This window comes from Corapipo altera, unplaced genomic scaffold (genome assembly GCF_003945725.1).
Source record: "Corapipo altera isolate COAL_440 unplaced genomic scaffold, ASM394572v1 24b, whole genome shotgun sequence".
Taxonomy (NCBI): domain Eukaryota; kingdom Metazoa; phylum Chordata; class Aves; order Passeriformes; family Pipridae; genus Corapipo; species Corapipo altera.
In genome coordinates, this window is record NW_020884888.1 from 7,964,077 (window position 1) to 7,982,252 (window position 18,176).

Consider the following 18,176-nt stretch of genomic DNA (forward strand, 5'->3'; position numbering starts at 1 on the left):
GCCTTTGCAAATGCGTGTGGTAAAAGCCACCTCTGCGGATGACTTTGAACACAGCACCTCCAGCTTCTGGACCTGCACTTGCAAATGCTTGTAAAGCAGATGGGACAGCTGGGGTGAGGCTTGCAGGGCTGGACCTTTTGTCCCAGTCACAGTCTAGGCTTATCACATTTGGCAGATGGATTTAATTAATAAACCATCTGTATCACCTCTTCTGTTGTGTGTAGAGTCATTTTTTTTGCAGCCTCTGAGATCCCAGAATTGCAGATGAAAACAACAACAGAGGAGCTTTTAGATCAGCCATGCTCAGATGATGCTGAGAGGCCTCTTCTATGATAATCCCACTGCTACGTTTTCCAGTCTTGCCTTAGAAACCTTTTACCAGTGGTGACTCATATTCAGTTGCTCATCAGACAGTTTATTCTATTGCCTGTGTAGTAGCCCTTATTATGAATTCATTTCTCTTGTATCTAAATGGGATTGTTCCACTTTTAATTTGAGACCCTTTTACCATCTCTGACGCAGGGAAGGTCCATCGTAACAGCACACATTAGTGCTCATCCTGGTGCTAGCTGGGGTTCCCTCCTGCCCTGTGAATTGCTTTCCGTCATACCCCCATCTACAGTTCCCTTCACCATTCCTGCTGCCCATCCTCTGACAATTTTCAGTGTCCTTTTTAGAAAATGAGGCTTAAAATCGCTTGCTGTTCTCCAGCTCTAGCCTTACCCAGACTGCAAAATGCTGCACTCATCACTCTCTTTTTGTCACATGGCAGTTCCCTCTTTACTCTATACACCCTGGAACAGAGATTGCTTTCCTCAGAATGTAAGCTCCTACAGTCTTCATTACCTACTACAATCCCAAGGTATTTTACCAACCTATGTATTCTAAATATTTGTGTTGATTGTTCTCTTCAGGTGTATTACTGTGACATTCATCAATATTAGGTAAATTTTATTTTATTGACTTCTTCCCATGATTCAGAACATTCCAGGTAATTCTGCAACTGGGACTTGCTATCTCTTTTCACCTATTCATTTTATGTTTTATTGCTTTTAGTGCTAGTAAGGTTAAATACAGCACTGCCTCATACAAATCAGATGTCCAGAGTGCAGAAGAGAATAAAAATATTTGGATAAATAATTGGAAGTTAAAAATGGGATTTTTATTTTAAAAGCAAGAAAAATAAATTATTTTTCATTAAATATAACAGCTACATTTAAATTTTTCCCTTTTGCCCAAACTTGAATAAAAAGAGAGAAGATAAAGGAAAAAAAAATCTTCTTTCAAAAAAAATGTTGAAAATCTTTGCCAAACCTAAACTTTCATGCTAGCATTTTCATCTGCGCAATATATCCTTTGGGGGCAAAAGTGTTCAGAGTAATTCTGACAGAGGCTGTGAGAAGGCAACACCTGTCTTTTTTTTCTGCTTGTTTCACAGAAGGGACAGTACAGAAATCATTGCTCTGAAAAACAGTTCATGCCTTCAGGAGAGCTCTGAAACATTTGCCTGCAGTTAATCAGGAGCCATGGCTCACTGAGCTTCCATGTGTCTTTGCTGTGTGGATCAGGGACTAAAGCAAGCACATACTGTAGAAACTCAGACAACAGCAGTCCTTTGAGCAAAATTTTATTAAAACAAAAAACCAAAATCACCATAACAAAAAACTAAACCCAACCAAAATGTGTCCAAGAAACAAAAATGTTAGCATACTCATTTCTTGATATTGTCCAGAGCCTTTTATATATTCATGCATAATTTTCTACAGAAACTTGCATAGCTTAAAGACGAAAGACAAGCTGGGGGGAATCTCATCTATAATAAGAAAGGCACAACCAAACAGAGATCTAGTTAATGAAAAAAACATCTTTGCTCAGGGACACTAGTCAATGGACTGAGTTCAGAGAATCAAACGAGTCTCATGCCCATTCCTCAAGAATACTCAGTTTTCAAATCATCTGTCATGCACTGCGCACTGAAACCCTATCAGAACATACCCGCTACTGCAGGAAGGCGTGAGAAGCTGTGGGCATATGTTGTCTATCAGGGGCTGATGGTGCTTCTGAAAATTGCATCAGATTATGTCTTCTGTTTGGCACTAAAATAATCCTGATTCTTTTCAAGGAGATACAAACACCATTTGACATGCCCCTGTGGATGGCTGACTCCCAGATGCCATTATCAGCCTGTGGCAAACATGTTAAAGTTTCTTTAACCTTCTTAGTAAGTCTACCTTGTATCTGTGTTGCTCATTCCCAATAGATTTGAGGAACATTGGTTTCAGTTATCCCTAAGGCATGGATGGGTACAGGAGGGGAGCCCAAACAGGACTCCTTGATTACCTGAGATTTGCTCTGACAGATTCATTTTCAGTAATTGCACCTCTACACCTGATTTAGGGCTCTTCATCAAACAGTAGTGCAAGCTGATTTCTTTGAAAGTAAATACCCAGCAGTCAGGACTATGACAGGTGTTACAGATGGGACTAGTAATTCACTTAACTGTGTCTCTAACCCCCTCTTTTCTATACATTTCACCTCAATATTCTCCAGGGCAATCACTAGCCCAGCTAAACTTGTGGTTCTCATTTAATTCCCTGACATGTTCTTTTTTAAGGCTTTATTTTCAGTTATTGAAGTACAAGAAATTGCTTTTGGCCTCAAGCCTTGGTTTCCAGAAAGGTAACAAGAGACTTCACTCTTGGTAACTAAAACGAAATGCTTTCTGTTTTTGCATGAACATCTCTCAGGGCTTTTCTGCGCCCAACTGCACTTTTTCACAACGGTCCATGTTCCCAATGGATGCAAATCTTTTCCTGCTCTGCCAGTGGAGGGCACAGTGCTCGGATCAAACCCCGGTGATAAAGAAGTAACTTAATTCAAGATGAACGTCTTGCATTTAGAGACAGTCGAAACATCCCTCTACTCCAGGGCTTCTTTATTTACCATACAACAGGGGCTCCCCTGGGTGGGGGGATCTAGCTGCATGGGGTCAGGTTCAGGGACAACCCTAGCAGGAGTCACCCAGTGCCCACCAGAGCACACTCTTTGGAAACAGGCCTGCGGTCATACAGTCTGTGGTCACATAGCCCATGGTCATACAGGCTGTGACATGTCTCAGGTTATGAGGTGAGTGCTGCAGAGGGTACCTCCCTGAGGAGGGATGTAGATGCACGTGTGGATGCCATGCACAAGTAGTCATTCTTTTCATGGTATTGCATCAGAAATGTTACTGTAATCATTACAAATTATGTCTGCTGTATAATCTTTTCTTTCCTTTATCTAGTCTATAATTACAGCACCTACAAACAAACAAACAAACAAACCTTATTGGATTTTTCTGTCATGATCTATGTTTAGGACTTGGCAGGATCCAATTTTAATTTCAACTTCAATGATAACACTTTATTACCCGTGTTCTTTATTTATAGTTACACCCTGCTTATTTATAATGATGTAAATATTTTTCAACTTGCATCCAGGAAAGCGCTACCGTCATGGGTTGAAAGAAAAGCAGCTTCTCTCTTTTGAATAGCTGGCGTGATTTCAAGGAGATGGGGTCTACAAATTCATCTGCCATCACAAAATTTAGCCCTTAATCTATACAGAAAAGAAATGACAAATAGATTACAAAACCCTTCCTGACAGAGCCTGTCCATGCTCTGTTTTCTTGGAATACTGCATAAGTGACAACATGAATCACAAGAAACATTCAACGTGAGCTTGAGCAAGCTAGAAAATGCTCTTTTTTCTTTGGAGGTAGGAGAAAAAAATTGTGTTATTAAAAACAGAGATGAGCTGAGAAAAAAAATTAGTTTAAGTATTTTGTGCATTTAGATAGCCCAAGAAGATCCCATATGGAATATGAGCAAGTGTTAACAGAAAGGTCATTAATCAAGTAATACGCCTACTGGAAACAAATCCCACAACAGCTCAAAAAAAAACCAGACAAAAAGTTAGCCCATGGTTAGATAAGTAAATGGATGTCTGTGTGGGAGCATTATTGAAGAGAGGAAGCAGCATGAGATTGGGCAGCCACAGGTGAGGCATTTCATCATCCAACTCTCCAGTACCCCAGCACTCCAGTAACAATCAGCTGATACCCAATCAGCAGAAAAAGTTTCCTGAATCAAAGCTGCTTGCTAGAGAAAGAGAGCAAAGGAGTGTCCACTGGGAGGAAACCTCTGGTTTATCCAGGAAAATTGATTCCCAGGACTGCAGTGTGACCTTGTGTGGGGACAGAGACCAGGTTTCCTCTGACTCCAGTCAAGCTGAAGGATTTCCCTGCACAGGAAAGCAGTGGGACTTTGGGTGTGTTGTCTGCACGCCTCCACCCACAACGGTCACTTCCCTCCCAAGGTACCCAAGTAGGAAGCTCCTTCTTCACCTTCTTCCAGCAAGCAGGGCTGTCCAACGCAGTGTTGCTGGGAACTCTGGTTGTTGCTCAGTAATGCTGAAAGCTGAAAAATATTATGTCAACATTTTCATAATTTTGAAAGAATTTATAATACCTCAAAATAATTGGTCCCTACATGAAGTAAACATGGGAGTTATTGGTTTGGGGCTGCAGAGTGGGTAATGGGAGATGACTGCTACCATCTTGACGTTGATATTTTTGCTGAATGATTTGGCAAAGCAAATCAAAAAAGCCAAGGCTATAACTATTTTCTGTTGCCACCTTAATAATCCAAAGTGCTCTGAGGAAATTGCCACTAAGCATTTTACACAAAGTATTTGTGGAACAGGCCTTAAGAATTATTGTTAGTAAGAGAATAAGAGATATTAATGAGCATTTCCCCCTAGTTAGTGTACCAGTGGAGAATTTACAAGTCCTAATGTGCACTAAATTTGAAAATTACAATTTTAATACTATCATGAAGAGTATTTAAATCTGAAAGAAAATTACCAGCTAACTAACTAGGGGATCTGAAGTACAATTGTCAGAGCTGAAACATCCTTGCTTCCCCACACAAAAACAACTAAGTCCATCAATCTCAAAGTTTTTATTTGATACTCCATTGCCAGGAAATATTTTCAAATTCAGATGAAGGAAAAAAAAAAATTCCTAAATATGTCATGGAAAGCTTTGTGCAGCTAGTAAGCCAGGCATTAGGTCAACTTAGAGTCCTTGATTTATGCCAGAGATGTAGCCATGAAGCAGTACAAGAGAGCTAAGTGTCCAAGACTTGTCTAATAACATGTTTTATTTTTCCACATGAAATGAACAACTCTTTACCAAGTCAGAGGAGAAAGCAGTCCTCCAAACCGTCCTTAGTTGACAGGTTGAGCAGAGATGCCTTTGTGATGAAGTTCAGTTCTTGAACAGGTCCAAATTAATAGCATCTTTTGGTCTACCCTGAAATTTGATGCACCTCACAGAAGTTGTAAGGCTGAAGTTGTGGACGAGGGAAGCAGACAGGATGCATCAGTTTGTGGAGATGGTTCTCCCTATACCAGGTACTCTTTCAGCAATATGTGCATGGGTGAATAAGTACAGATGTGTGTGAAGACTGGGGGAAGCAAACCATGGTTTCTGAATAAGCTCAGTCTCTCAGCATGTACTCTGCTGTGTCTTGACATCAGTTCACCTTTGATGACACAATATTGGCAGCAAACCTCAGGAAGCATCTGGTTGCCTTGGTAGGTAAATGAGCAGCAGCTGGGAAAAAAATTGAGTTCATGTGAGGACAGAGGCACTGAAGGGCTTTCTGAGCTATTGATTTTTGTATGTGCTCAAGGAAGAACAATGGGGAAACAGATTTTTTGTCAACTCAGGTTACCCAGAAATTTCTATATTTTACCCTGCAGCCCAGTTGCCAGATAGATTGAACCTGGTTAACACTGCTTAATAACCAGCACAAACGATCTTTGAAGCAAAAATGCTCAAGAAAAATCTGCTCCAAATCCTTGCTAAAGGAATTTGTATCTTAAGTTGTGACACAAAACATTTTGTGTGAATCATAGAATCACAAAATATCCTGAGTTGGTAGAGACCTATCAGGATCATCAAAGTCCAGTTCCTGGCCTTGCACAGGACCACCCCAAGCATCACACCCGTATGCTTGAGAGTGTCCAAACGCTTTTTAAACTCTGTCAGGCTTGGTGATGAGCCCATTCTCCTGGTTCCAGTGCCCAACCACCTTCCAGTTGAAAAACATTTTCCTAATATTTAACCTAAACCTTCCCTGACACAACTTCAGTCCATTCCCTTGGGTTCTGTCACTGGTCACCAGAGTGGTGCCTGACTCTCCTTTTCCCCTCACAAGTAAGTTGTAGACTGCAATGAGGTCTCCCCTCAGTCTGCTTCAGGCTGAACAGACCAAATGACCTCAGCTGCTCCTCGTAGGGCTTCCCCTCAAGGCCTTTCACCATCTTTGTTGCCCTCCTTTGGACACTCTCTAAGAGCTTAATGTTTTCCTTATATTGTGGCACGCAACACTGCACGCAATATTCAGGGTGAGGCCACACCAGTGTAGAGCAGAGTGGGACAATCCCCTCCCTCTACCATCTGGTGATGCCCCCCAGGACATGGTTGGCCCTCCTGGCTGCCAGGGCACTGTTGACTCATTCAATTTGCCATTGACCAGGACCCTCAGGTCTCCTTCCACAGCACTGCTTTCCAGCATCTCATTCCGCAGTCTGTACATACATCCAGAGTTGCCCCATCCCAGGTGCAAAATATGGCACTTGTGTTTGTTAAACTTCATACAGTGGGGGATTACCCAGCCCTCTAATTTGTCAAAGTCTCTCTGCAGGGTCTCTCTGCCTCTGAGGTAGTGGACAGCTCCTCCTGGTTTTATCAGGAAACTTACCTGGTATGCCTCTGTGTCCAGGTCATTTACGAAGACGTTGAAGAGACAACATGTTGAAGAGAATACTGAGGTCTATAATAGGAGAAAACCAGTGGTGACCATCAGCTGGGATGGCCATTGCCCAGCTACGTGGCCCTTTCTACAGGTGAATGTCATGTATCAATTGGGTGCTGGGGTTATTCTTGTCCAGTTTCTGCCTCCACCCTCTGCATGGCTGGATCTCAGGCATTCTGAGCCATGCAGCTGCTGGGTGAGCAGAGGACACAGTGTCTCTTTCCCCCACACTCCACAGGTTTTCTGCTCCTGTCCAATCTCATCCTGCTCCTACAGACATTACAGTTATTTTAATTTTGCAAGAACATGTATGATACTAAGATGTATTTCCAAGCCCCTGTATTCTTTGTATTCCTTACATCTTTCCTTGCAAGCACGTGCAGCCACTGCATAGGTTGCACTTGCTTTAGGACTGTAGCTGCTTCTTCATATGATGCTGTGTTCGTTCCCTCACTGATGCCTCTGTGTCAAAGGTCCCCTCAAAATAATCCATACTGAGGTGGGGGATGCAGAGTTGGTAGTTAATAGCCATTTTCACACAACATTTTGAGAAATATCTGCACCCAGGGTCAATTCAAAACACAAGTCTTCCTTTCCATGCATTTTTCTCTCTGCTGCTCACTCAGCTCTAATCACTAGGACCTGATCGCTTCAGCAAAGATGAATGCATTGACAGAGTATTTTTGTGTCCTGTTGTTCAGAAATCATTGTTCCTGTCACTTAATAACTGTAATTACTACTTTTCTAGGCCTTTGTCTGATTGTCTCAGCAGAAGAGAAAAAAAAAATCTGAAAAAGGAGGGTGCAAAATAGGACATCTTGGAAATAAAAATAACCTCTTGCCACTTGCTATTAAAGTTGTTCCCTTTAGGTCAGAGCCCTATGCATGCACATGTGCACATAGTGCTTCCTCTACTCTACAGTGCCTGGGGTAGTTTGTCTAGTTTTAAATTGGCCAAAGTAGATGAAGGGTGGCAGAAGGTTATTTTTAATCTGTTAATATGTTATGGGAGACTGTTGTGGCAAGTAAGTATAGAAGATGGGGGAAGGCAGAGGGAAAATGTAAAGTAAGTTTGTTTGATTTAAAAGAGCACATGATTTCAAAGCTCCTGGTGCCAGACTTTTATAGTAGCAAAAAAAGACCTTTTTTTTCCCCCTGCTTTTCTTATTCCATGAGAGGACATGTCCCTGTGTCAAACATGGGAGCCTTGGCTTGGCTGAGTCTGTGGTAAAGGAATAAGTGACAGCCTCACAACTGGACTTTTCCAGAAAGCTCCTAGCTGTTTACACAGCTCAGCATAACAAGGAGTGTCACCACTAATACACAGAGGAGCTATGGATTTTGAACCACGCTGTTAGCCTGCCTGACTCTGGGAGATGGTGGGACCTGACCAGACAGGCAATCAGAGGACATCCTTTTCCCTGGGCAGCTGTCAGGTCCCTGCTATTCCCACTCCTTCCTCTTTGAAATATCAATTTATTCCTGCTTCTCATGCTTAGTATGTCTCTTTTTTTCTTTTTTTCTTCACTTTATATAAGAGAATTCTTAGCAATTTCAGACAGGTCCAGCTGTGGTTAATTTATCATGAAGAAAGTAATATCAAGTGGAGCAGTGCTGGGGAAACAAACAACCCAGTGCAAAGCCTGCCCCTAATTGATTGATGAAAGGAAAATTAGGGCTGCCTCCAGAAACAATTTCCATAGCAATGGGAATAGAGAGGAAGCTGTGCTGAGAATTGCCGGCAACCCACTGCAGCTCTTTGGCCTCTGAATTGCTGGGCACATCAGCACTGGCAGCAAGGTGCCAGCCAGTGTGCCTGGGGCTCCCACCAGCAGCCAGTGGTGGATGTAACAGGTTAGCATGGGACCACTCTCCCACTGATGGACCCCCAGGGCAGGGCACAGCACAGGGCCCATGGTCAAGCCCAGTTAGGGAGTTGTGAGCACAGTGCTGTACTGAGGGATAGAGATTAACTTCCTCCCCCAACACTGCTCCGCCTCCAAAGAAACAGATGCCATTTTTTGTGGTCTTTTCTGTTCCTTTGCATTTCTTTCAGGCACGGAACAAAATTCTGCCTCAGCCCAAGTACTGATTGCTACCACTTCAAACAGATTGACTTTCTTTTATTTTCTCTGTAACAAAGTCATTCAGGAGACTTCCCAGCAAGAGTTTTTGTCCTTCAGAAAAAGTCCTTCAGGTGCCCTGGACAATTGGGGCACACTGGCAATTATTGAGACCACATTCTTTGGTTTTGATGGTTAAGGTAGTCTGCTTTAAAACTGACTAATGATATGGGGCATGTCTTTTATTTGCTTGATTGGAGATGTCATAAGGAAGGCTTCATTTCAGGGAAGGAAGTCCACTGCAGGAGTCTCAGGGTGGGGAACCACAGTTGCCCACATTGCCAGCTGCTTTTGAAAACCTTGTTCATGCAAATTTGTGTGTACCTCTTGTTTGTCAGGCAGGCCACAAAAAGCAAAATTAAGTTCCTGGCAGCTAAATAATGAGCAAATGTTACTCTTAATTTGGTGTAGTACAAAATTACCAGTTCACAAATTTTAATAGACCTTAGAGAAAAAACAGCTCAAAGAGAAAAAAAATAAATAACCCTAATTCTGGACTTGAAGCTTGAAAAAAACAAATAAATCAATTTTCATAGTTGTCCATTGGGCACATTCTCCCCAGGTCTTACATTTACCAAGGCTTAATTCCTGCTCTGTAATGGCTCAATCCTGACAGGAATTCGGCACCTAGATAGGAGGAGATATTTCTTGCAGCACATGATGCTGTAGCCGGCTTCACCTCTATGCCTTAAAGCCATACCCTTTTCAAAGCCAGAATGTATACTGCTGCTTTTGGCAATGTTTTGATTGCTGGTTATGACCAAGACAGTGTCAGAAGAAAAGAAAGGCAAGGTTGATGTGAATTTCTCCATGCTACCTTTGTCTGGCTCACCTTTTTCAACAGTATTCCTGAAGTAAGTGGAAAGACTGATCACTAAAAAGCCTCTCTCCTAATGAGTGGCCTCTTCATTATCGTCATCAGTACCAGCAGTCTGCAGAACATGTAGAAGAAACTTCCTGAAAGGAAACAGCCTGAAGACACAGAGAGAAAAACAAAGGTCTTTTCCAACCTAAACCATACTATGATTCTATGATATGTAATGCACCAATCGACATGAAGATGGATTTCTTTCAAAGCAACATGACATATCTTTATCTGCCTGAATTTATAGGAATATATTTTACAACGCTGCTTTTTGGGGCAGACAAAAGTTAGCAGGCTCTGAGGAACATACATATTTCAGTAATTTGTAAAAAGTTAAAGCGTCAGTGTATCAGAGAGATGACTTAACGGACAAAAATAAACTGGAGGGAAAAGGAGAAAATGGAAAAAGAGCAGTGCTAAGGATGAAGTTGGGCATTGGCAAAAATTTCTACTTCTTTGCTAAATGCCCTTTCAACAGCATCCGCTTTCCAGGAAAAACTCAAACTTTCTATTGAAAAGCTATTGAAATATTGCTATGTTTGGAGCATTTTCTGATATTGAGCTTTTTAGTGTAGTAATTAGAATTTGCCAGGGAGGGAAAACATCCTCTGATGTTGTTGTTGCTGTTGACAACTTTTAGTAAGAAATCTCTCCTTCCCTACCTTCACTACGGAATGAAAAGCTTGCACTTGATGAAGAGCTAGAGCAAAAGACAAACAAGGAGAATGACAAAATTAGACAAGTCAAAGCACCTTGATTTGTTTTTTATCTACTCTTTGGTACTTTCTCTTCTTAGCTTCTTGTCTGTATCTTTTCTACTTGTCAGGGCTTTTCTTTTAGGCTATCAAATTTTTGCACAGGGATTATTATTGAGTTTTCACAAAGGTTAGAATGTTGTGGGCTTGACTGGCAGAGGGTTAAGGGTTACAGCATATATCAGTCACCGCAGATAGACAGCTAGAAGGAAAGGTCGTCTGGACAGCCCTTTGCTATAGTAAACAGCAAGAGAACCCAAACAAGAAGGCTGAAATTTTCAATGCAAAAAAAAAAACAAACAAAAAAAAAAAAAGTGAGAAAAAAAATGAGTAGAGCCTTTGTTCTAAAAGAGACCAGCTGAAAACCATCACAACCAGCACGCCTGCTGTCTGAGCATTTGGTCGACTCTGGAAAATGTTGTTGCTGAAGGCTGGTAGTTTTGCTACATGCTGTATTTAGCTCCAGCTTACAGTCTTACATGCCATCAAACCTAAGGCAAGACTACATATTTGCTAGATATACTTGAGCAGTCTTTCTCAGCTTAAACTCAAGCACCTGCTTTATGATGTTACTAGGTCTAGATTGTCAAGGCCCTGGTGCTTGTTCACAAATATTTACAAGGAAGGCACGATACTCAGATGGAAGTGGCATTGTTTCTAGAGAAAACAATCAGGACTAATAGGGTAAGCGCAGATCAGACATGACAGTTTCAGCTAGAGACAGGAGCTGATACCGCTAGGGTGGCATTTTAAATATACTCTTCTATGGTTTATTTGCAAAGAATGAACATAATGCTCCAAGAGATGAAGAACTCCACCTGCTCTGGAGATGTAGCTATAGCAACCTCCACATGATTACATTGCTAATCTGCAGGTGTTGAAGAGGCATAGATAGATGCTGTTGAGTAATTCAGCTTCAAATAGATACTTTGATCTGCATAACAGCTTGCATTCATGTCCTAAATATGGATCATTTCCAGTTCTGCAATTCTTCTTTATAACAGCAAAATTCCAATCCTTTATTTTATAAGGAGAGTCTTAAAACTTGCCCATGCTAACTAACAAAATAACCAGATCCCTTAATTTCGGGTGGGGCAGGAGTGGGAGGAAAAGAAACCTTTTCATTGCCAAAACTGTCTGAACTGTTTCTTGCATATTTTATCTGAGTGACTCCTCAATGGGAACAAAACCAAACAAAAAAGAAAAGTTGTTCTACTTTCCTGCATACATGATGTACTGATGTATCAATTGCATCTTCACATTAAAGACAGACACTGGCAGCAGTGTCTGAACTTGTACCAGATCAGATCATGCTTCATTAGCGGTCACAACACTGTTAAAAACATCAAGCTAACGTCTGTCCTGCTTTTTTCTCCCCAAGATGTAATTGAACTTGGTGGGGTTGCCTGGGATGGAAGTCATCGCAGAATATGGCTCATCATCAGAGAGCTCCAAAGGAACCTGAACCTTTGATAAGCGAAATCTGCAATTCACTGATTCAATAAAAGAAAGGAATTAAACAGCTCCAAGAGAAAAATGACCCTTCATTGTATTCTCTGCTAATCTGCTGGAGCACTCCTTTGGAAGGGTAGTTCAGCCACACACTCATCATTTCATGAAAGCTAGCTAAGGACATTTGATGAAGCTTCTATAGTCTACATAACATGTCCCTTTCCTTCTCTCCTTTTTTATTTTCTTTGCCATATGAGCAACCTGCAGCCCAGTTGCTCCCTTCACTTCCTGAAACACCTACACTGCCCTGCTTCCTGCCCCTGCTTAATTTATTTCTTCACAGATTTCTGCACAATCACCTTATTTATTTATTGGAATGACTTTCTGTGTTAAAGAACAACAAATTAAAACAGAAAAGGCATTTGAAATTCATTGGGCAATGTTGAATGCTTGCTTTTCGCATGAACTGTATGCATGTGGCAATAAAGTGGACCACGGTGCAACAGCCGACTCTTTTTTTCCAAGGGAGCCTGTCTCATCCCTTGCCTAGGACACAGCTTTTCCAGAAAATTATATCTTATTGCTGAATTCAGACATTCTTCATTCCACCCCAAAGCTCCCTGTCCCATTGCCTTTCTACTGATCTTGCCTCCACGCTCCCCTCCTGCCCCACTGACCCCCAACCCTATCTTGGTGTCCTGCATTTCGTCACAGCCCCAGACTCCTTGCATCCACTGCCCTGGCCATCTGGGCTACCCCTGCCACCAGAAACCACTAGGCTCCTTCACCTTCTGCCTACCTGGGACATTTCACACTCTTTGTCCCTGGCTCCTGTGGCTTTTCCTTCGTGCCACCCATCACTGAGTGGCTCCGACCACAGGGGCTACCCACCCCTTGCAGCTTTAGGGGGCAACTGGAGATGGGAATTACAGCATCTGTCTTGCACACTGAAGGGAAGCAGTGCTGTGGTCTTTCTTGCCTTGGCCCTGGGTGTCCTGCACACTGATGCTTTGCACATCGGACAGATCTGTCCTGCCTGGTTACCCTCTAGCAACCTCACTTTCCACAACAGATGGTCTGTCTGAAATCACAAACTCGGTCTCAGTAGAACCATGTCAATTATATGCCTCTCTTCTAACTCTTTATTAATTAAATCTTCAATTAGTTTCTCATTTATTTAGCCTGATATTGATATCAAGTAAACTGGACTATATTCACCTGCATGGTTTCATTTGTCTCAGAATTTTTACACAATATTGACATTGAACTATGAGAATTTACCCATTTAAAAAAAATATTAATATTAATATTAAAAAGTACGTACACATGCTAAAAATATCCTTCATTGACTCTTGTGGGCCACTTTTGTGGACCTTCCAATTTAAAAAATGGTTAACTCTAGTGCAAGTTGTTCAATATCTTTCTTAATTAGTAGTGTGTCAGAAAATACATTATTCCAAATAGAGAGCAGAAATAATTGTTGAACAGTTTAGAGTTTTTCTTCATTGTTATTAATGACCAGGCTGTCTTCAGCTAGTAATAAGTCTATGGTATTGATAGTTTTTCTGCTATTATTCAAATCTTTTCAAGAAAATACTTCTTCTTAAACAAAGTCTGACCATCCATGAAGTTTTTTCTGATGTCTTTAGTATCCTTTATCAATTTTCTACACCTCATAAACTCTTATTTATATGGATTTTTATTACTCCCCCTTTTTGCCATATGTTGCATATTGCTTTTTAATTCGTTATTCCTGCCTTCATTCTTCCATTGAAAGAGAATGTGCTTTTCACCAATATTATTTAGCTCCTTTGCTGTGAAGTAATGGCTTTTTGGCCATTTAATATGTGCTTCTGCCTAATAACTTTTTACACTTAGTTTCACTTGTAACTTCTCTTGGTTTGGGAAACTAGTATCTTTTAACTACTGAGCGCATGTGGCACTTGGGGTTATACAACTTGTCAGGGCAGTAATGGCAGCTGTCCCTAGGCAGCCTATGACTTATGCTTCAGCACAGTTTTCCTTGCCATACAGTCCAATTCCAAAGGAGGACACCAGTCTGCACTGGGCCCGGGGTGGCAAAGGGTCTCTGCTCTCTGAAGGTGTTGGTTTCATAGGCGTATGCAGTTTACGAAGCTGTTCCTGACACACAGGCAGAGGAGGTTTGCTGCCCCTGAGATGCCCGCCATCCCCAAACCAGCAACGATGGAGAATGTGTCACCTTCCATTTTATAGTCTGTGCCCTGCCCAAGCAGGTTTTATCCAGTGCTTTTAACACTGCCATCATATAAAACCCTCCAGGTTGTTTAGTAGGCCAGTTATATCAGATTTCTTCCCACTGGGGTTGCTTTCATTTCCTCCTGCTTGTTTTCCACACTCCTCATATCAGTCTATAAATGCATGGAAAACAAGGGCTCTGGTGACACAGGAGATGGGAAGGGTCTCTGGCCAAATGGGATCCCCTGACCCACATAGACTCATGGAAATGGGAAGAGAACCTCAGAGGGAGAAAGAGGCTGGCTCAGAGGTCAAGACAGAGTTGAACTGAACTCTCCCTTTTAATCCTCTACCTCGACTGCAAGACTTATCTTTCCTCATGAATTGCTTTTGAGCTGTATTGCTCCCAGACGTGCAGAAGTGTTTTTAGCGAGCCCAAATAGACTCTCAGTTATCTAAGCTGAGAAGGAAATGTCATATATTGCTGAGGGAAAATCTTAACTTTCTCTCTGTATGTGCATGCTGGTCCATAGCAGAAACAGTTCCATCTAGAAAAATATTATTTTGGGAATCAGAATCAGCACTTTTTTTGTTTGAATGTGCTATTTTTCAGTTTGCTTGGCACTTCAAGTGCAAGGTCATGTGGCAAATCATTACACTAACAATGTTTATCTCTGTTTGAAGAATTCTGTCAAGAATTGATTTGAAAAAGGTTTGGGTAGTGCCTTTTTTTTCCTTGACAACAGCTCCATTATTCAAAGCCTGATTATGGAAAATCATTTGCTGCAGAGATATCTTCATTTTAATTGTAGAAAGAAGCAAAAAAAAAAAAAAGAAAAGAAAATCACCAATATTCTTGAAGGAAGAATAGTCTTTTTAAAAATTTTAATGTTAAATTTTATCACATCCCTACCCATGGATTCTATCAGAAATTCAGGGCAATATTGTTTAGAGAGATGCCTGGGGATCACTTGGGCAAGCCTCTGTCTTGAAGCTGGAGCAGCATCAACCTAGGTCAGTCCAGCCTGTGCACTCACACATACATACAGATTTCTATCTCTGTGTGTATGCACATATACACCAAATGACAACTTTCATAGGCCCTTACTATTTTCAGTAGTCTTTAAAACCTTACACAGGTGCCATATTTTAGAAATACAGCTTTTAACACCAGCTGGTTTCAGTGTGCTAAGTGTTTTATCTATTAGATTAGATTACATACCCTAGGGAAGAAAGTGACTTAACCACATTGTACAGCAGGTAAAGTGCTTTGGGGTCTGTGTTGTGTCATTAAGACCAACATGAGGAAGTGGTAAGACTTATCTTAATCTTGCTGATTGCCTCAATTAACACAGTCCCTAAAGTGTCCTCCGTGATATCTAATCCCCACAGTTTCTTGTTCTGTATTTTGCTCCGACAATGTTATCAGATCATTGCTAAGGGTATAAACGTACATATTAAGTAAGCAAGGATGTGGCAGTTATTTGGAGAAGCCACGTGCTTAATTAACATGGAAATCAAGCAATGGATTATTAAACCTTTCACATAAGGGAAGAAATGTACTAGATACATACAGGCCCTAAAAATAAAAAGTTTAAAAAAAAGAAGGAAGGAAAAAATTTATAGGAGGGTAATTATAAGCAGAATTCAAAAGTTATGCCATTCATAACAACCTGTCTACCCCTGGCAAACACTTTCATCATTTGGAAATAACTTTTCATATACAGCAACATAAGCAAGCGGCAAAAAAGAGGGGGACTGTCCTCCCACATATCACACATCCAAGATGTAGTGAAATTATCTCTAGACTCATGGGACTTTTCCTTATTCCTGAGGGTAGCCTCTACTCCCAGAGCAGTCCTCAGTACATTCCTCAGTCATGCGAAGACAAATAAACATGAAGATGCAGATCGAGGGAACTTGACGAAATGATGATCTATATCTTTCCAGCCAATTCTGCAAATGATGCTTAGCAAAAAGATTGCTGTGCTGAGAAACAAAAAAAATCCCTAGCTGAGAGTAAAAGTCAGTTTGGGAGGCTGACAACCTTGAACTGGCAATGAGTGCTGCTACCAGAAGCAATCCCACGGCTGAAATTGCTTTCTGCTCTCTGATGTGCCATCTGATGCTCTGGACAGCTTTCAATAAGTGTCCCAGGGCGAGGATGCTGCAGGGAGTGAGCATGACCATCAAAAGAGAGCACCTGCGGGTCCTTCCCCAGGACAGCAGGTAGGCAGGCAGTAGTTGTTCTCCACTGCGTTCATCTTGGAATGAAACCTCATCTTGAGAATTGTGTCCACACCAGTATGAGCTTTCTTTCTTCTGAAGTCTCAAGATGAGAGCCTCCAGTTTAGAGATTTTCCTTCTTTTTCTTTTTTTCCCCATCCCATCTCACCCACAGCGTGCAACACATGGGATCATGTTTTGGAGGAGAACGATGGAGAGCGAAATGTTCATATCAACTCCTGCATACTTAATCATGTCAATCCTTAAATATTTTATCTGAATCAATCTTTTAAATCAGCTCAGCATGCACTGGCTCACTGGGCAACTGCCGTGAAAGAGCGCAGCAGAGGCTTTGATGGTGAACGCCTGCTGCAAAGAGTTTTTCCTCTCTTTTCTCTGCCAAAATTTTAAGCTATGTACACCTGTTTCTAAGCTAGGAAATCCACTCTGTCTTTTGTATTGCCTTTTCTGACTTCTTGACTGTATGTTGCAGTGAGATGCTGAGACAGCACCAAAAGGAAATATTTCTAGAAGAAGAACAAATCTCTACTAGTGGAGTCCCATGTAAGAATATCCCATCCTTACCGCTCACAATACAAACAGTACCTCATTTGCATTTCTGTGGTTAAATGTAGATGGTCTAAAATAAGTCACTGTCAGACTCCTGTAAATATTGATGACTGCTCTGGGACCTGGTTTGTAACCATTTCTTTCTCTTCTGTCACAATCTGAGAGCAACATATTAGCAGAGACATCCATCGATGGGAGGGAAATAAATACCTTTGCTTAGTGGGTGATAACAAAAGAAAAGAAGAAAGTTACAGAGGAAAATTTCCAGATGAATAATGAATCGAGCCCAGGCTGGAGGCTGGTGAATCTCAATTAGAAGTCTGACATATCGTCGGCCTCCTGCCTTTGCAGTCCCTGCACTCGAGGGGCTGTTTGGTACCAGCTGCACATCTGTGTGTTCCTCACCTGTTGGTGACTGTAAGGCCAGTGACGGAGCCTGTTGTAGGACCAGGTGAGATGCAGTCACCCAGGCTGGGGACGACACTACTGCTTCTCTCATGCAGACGAAAGGACAGAGAATGTGCCAGCAAAAATGATGGGGAAAGGTGACTGTGGCCACTCCGCCGCCCTCCAGAGATTATCAGCAGGTCTGGTGAATTGTATTCATCTTGTCTATTGTGAATAGATCTTGACACTTTTTCTTTCTGCTTTTATTTTTTTTCCCTAATGACAGTTTCAACACTGCTATTTGAGATGTCTTGGTGAAGCGCCTGAAGTTACAAAGGAGGGAGTGAGAACATCAATATGCATCTGCTGTTTCCTGCAGAGAGTTGTCATCAGTCATCTTGTCTGGACTAGCAGGTGAGGGATAGTACGACCCAAAGGGCAGCCCTAGAACTAGGAGGCAGGTGAGGTTCTCCCAGACTGTGCTATGAGAAGTTCACATCTTTGGGCCTCAGTTTCTCTAACTCTAAAATGAGAAAAACACTTCTTGCTCCATTTTATTTCATGTCTTGGAGAAAAAGTACTCGGTAAGTGCTACAGTTTATTATTCTAATGTGACTGTAAAATCATGATGTCTTTATTGCCGAATGATCTTTAAAACATGAAGCATTAGGATGGTGACTAAAATCATTAGTATCAAATTGTTCTGCTTTTGCCCTGT

At 41.6% G+C, this 18,176-nt stretch overlaps 1 long non-coding RNA gene across 2 annotated transcripts in view; it reads right to left on the reverse strand.

Moving 5' to 3' along the window:
* Positions 1-1,656: 1,656 nt before the first annotated feature.
* LOC113947420 overlaps positions 1,657-18,176 on the reverse strand; it is a 101,147-nt gene continuing 84,627 nt past the window's right edge. The window contains exons 5-6 of one of the 2 annotated variants that reach the window (XR_003527716.1): positions 9,819-9,958; positions 1,657-4,457 (exon numbers count right to left, since the gene is read on the reverse strand). This is a non-coding gene — a long non-coding RNA (uncharacterized LOC113947420). The remainder of the gene's footprint in view (positions 4,458-9,818; positions 9,959-18,176) is intronic. The other variant, XR_003527717.1, reaches the window with a different exon arrangement.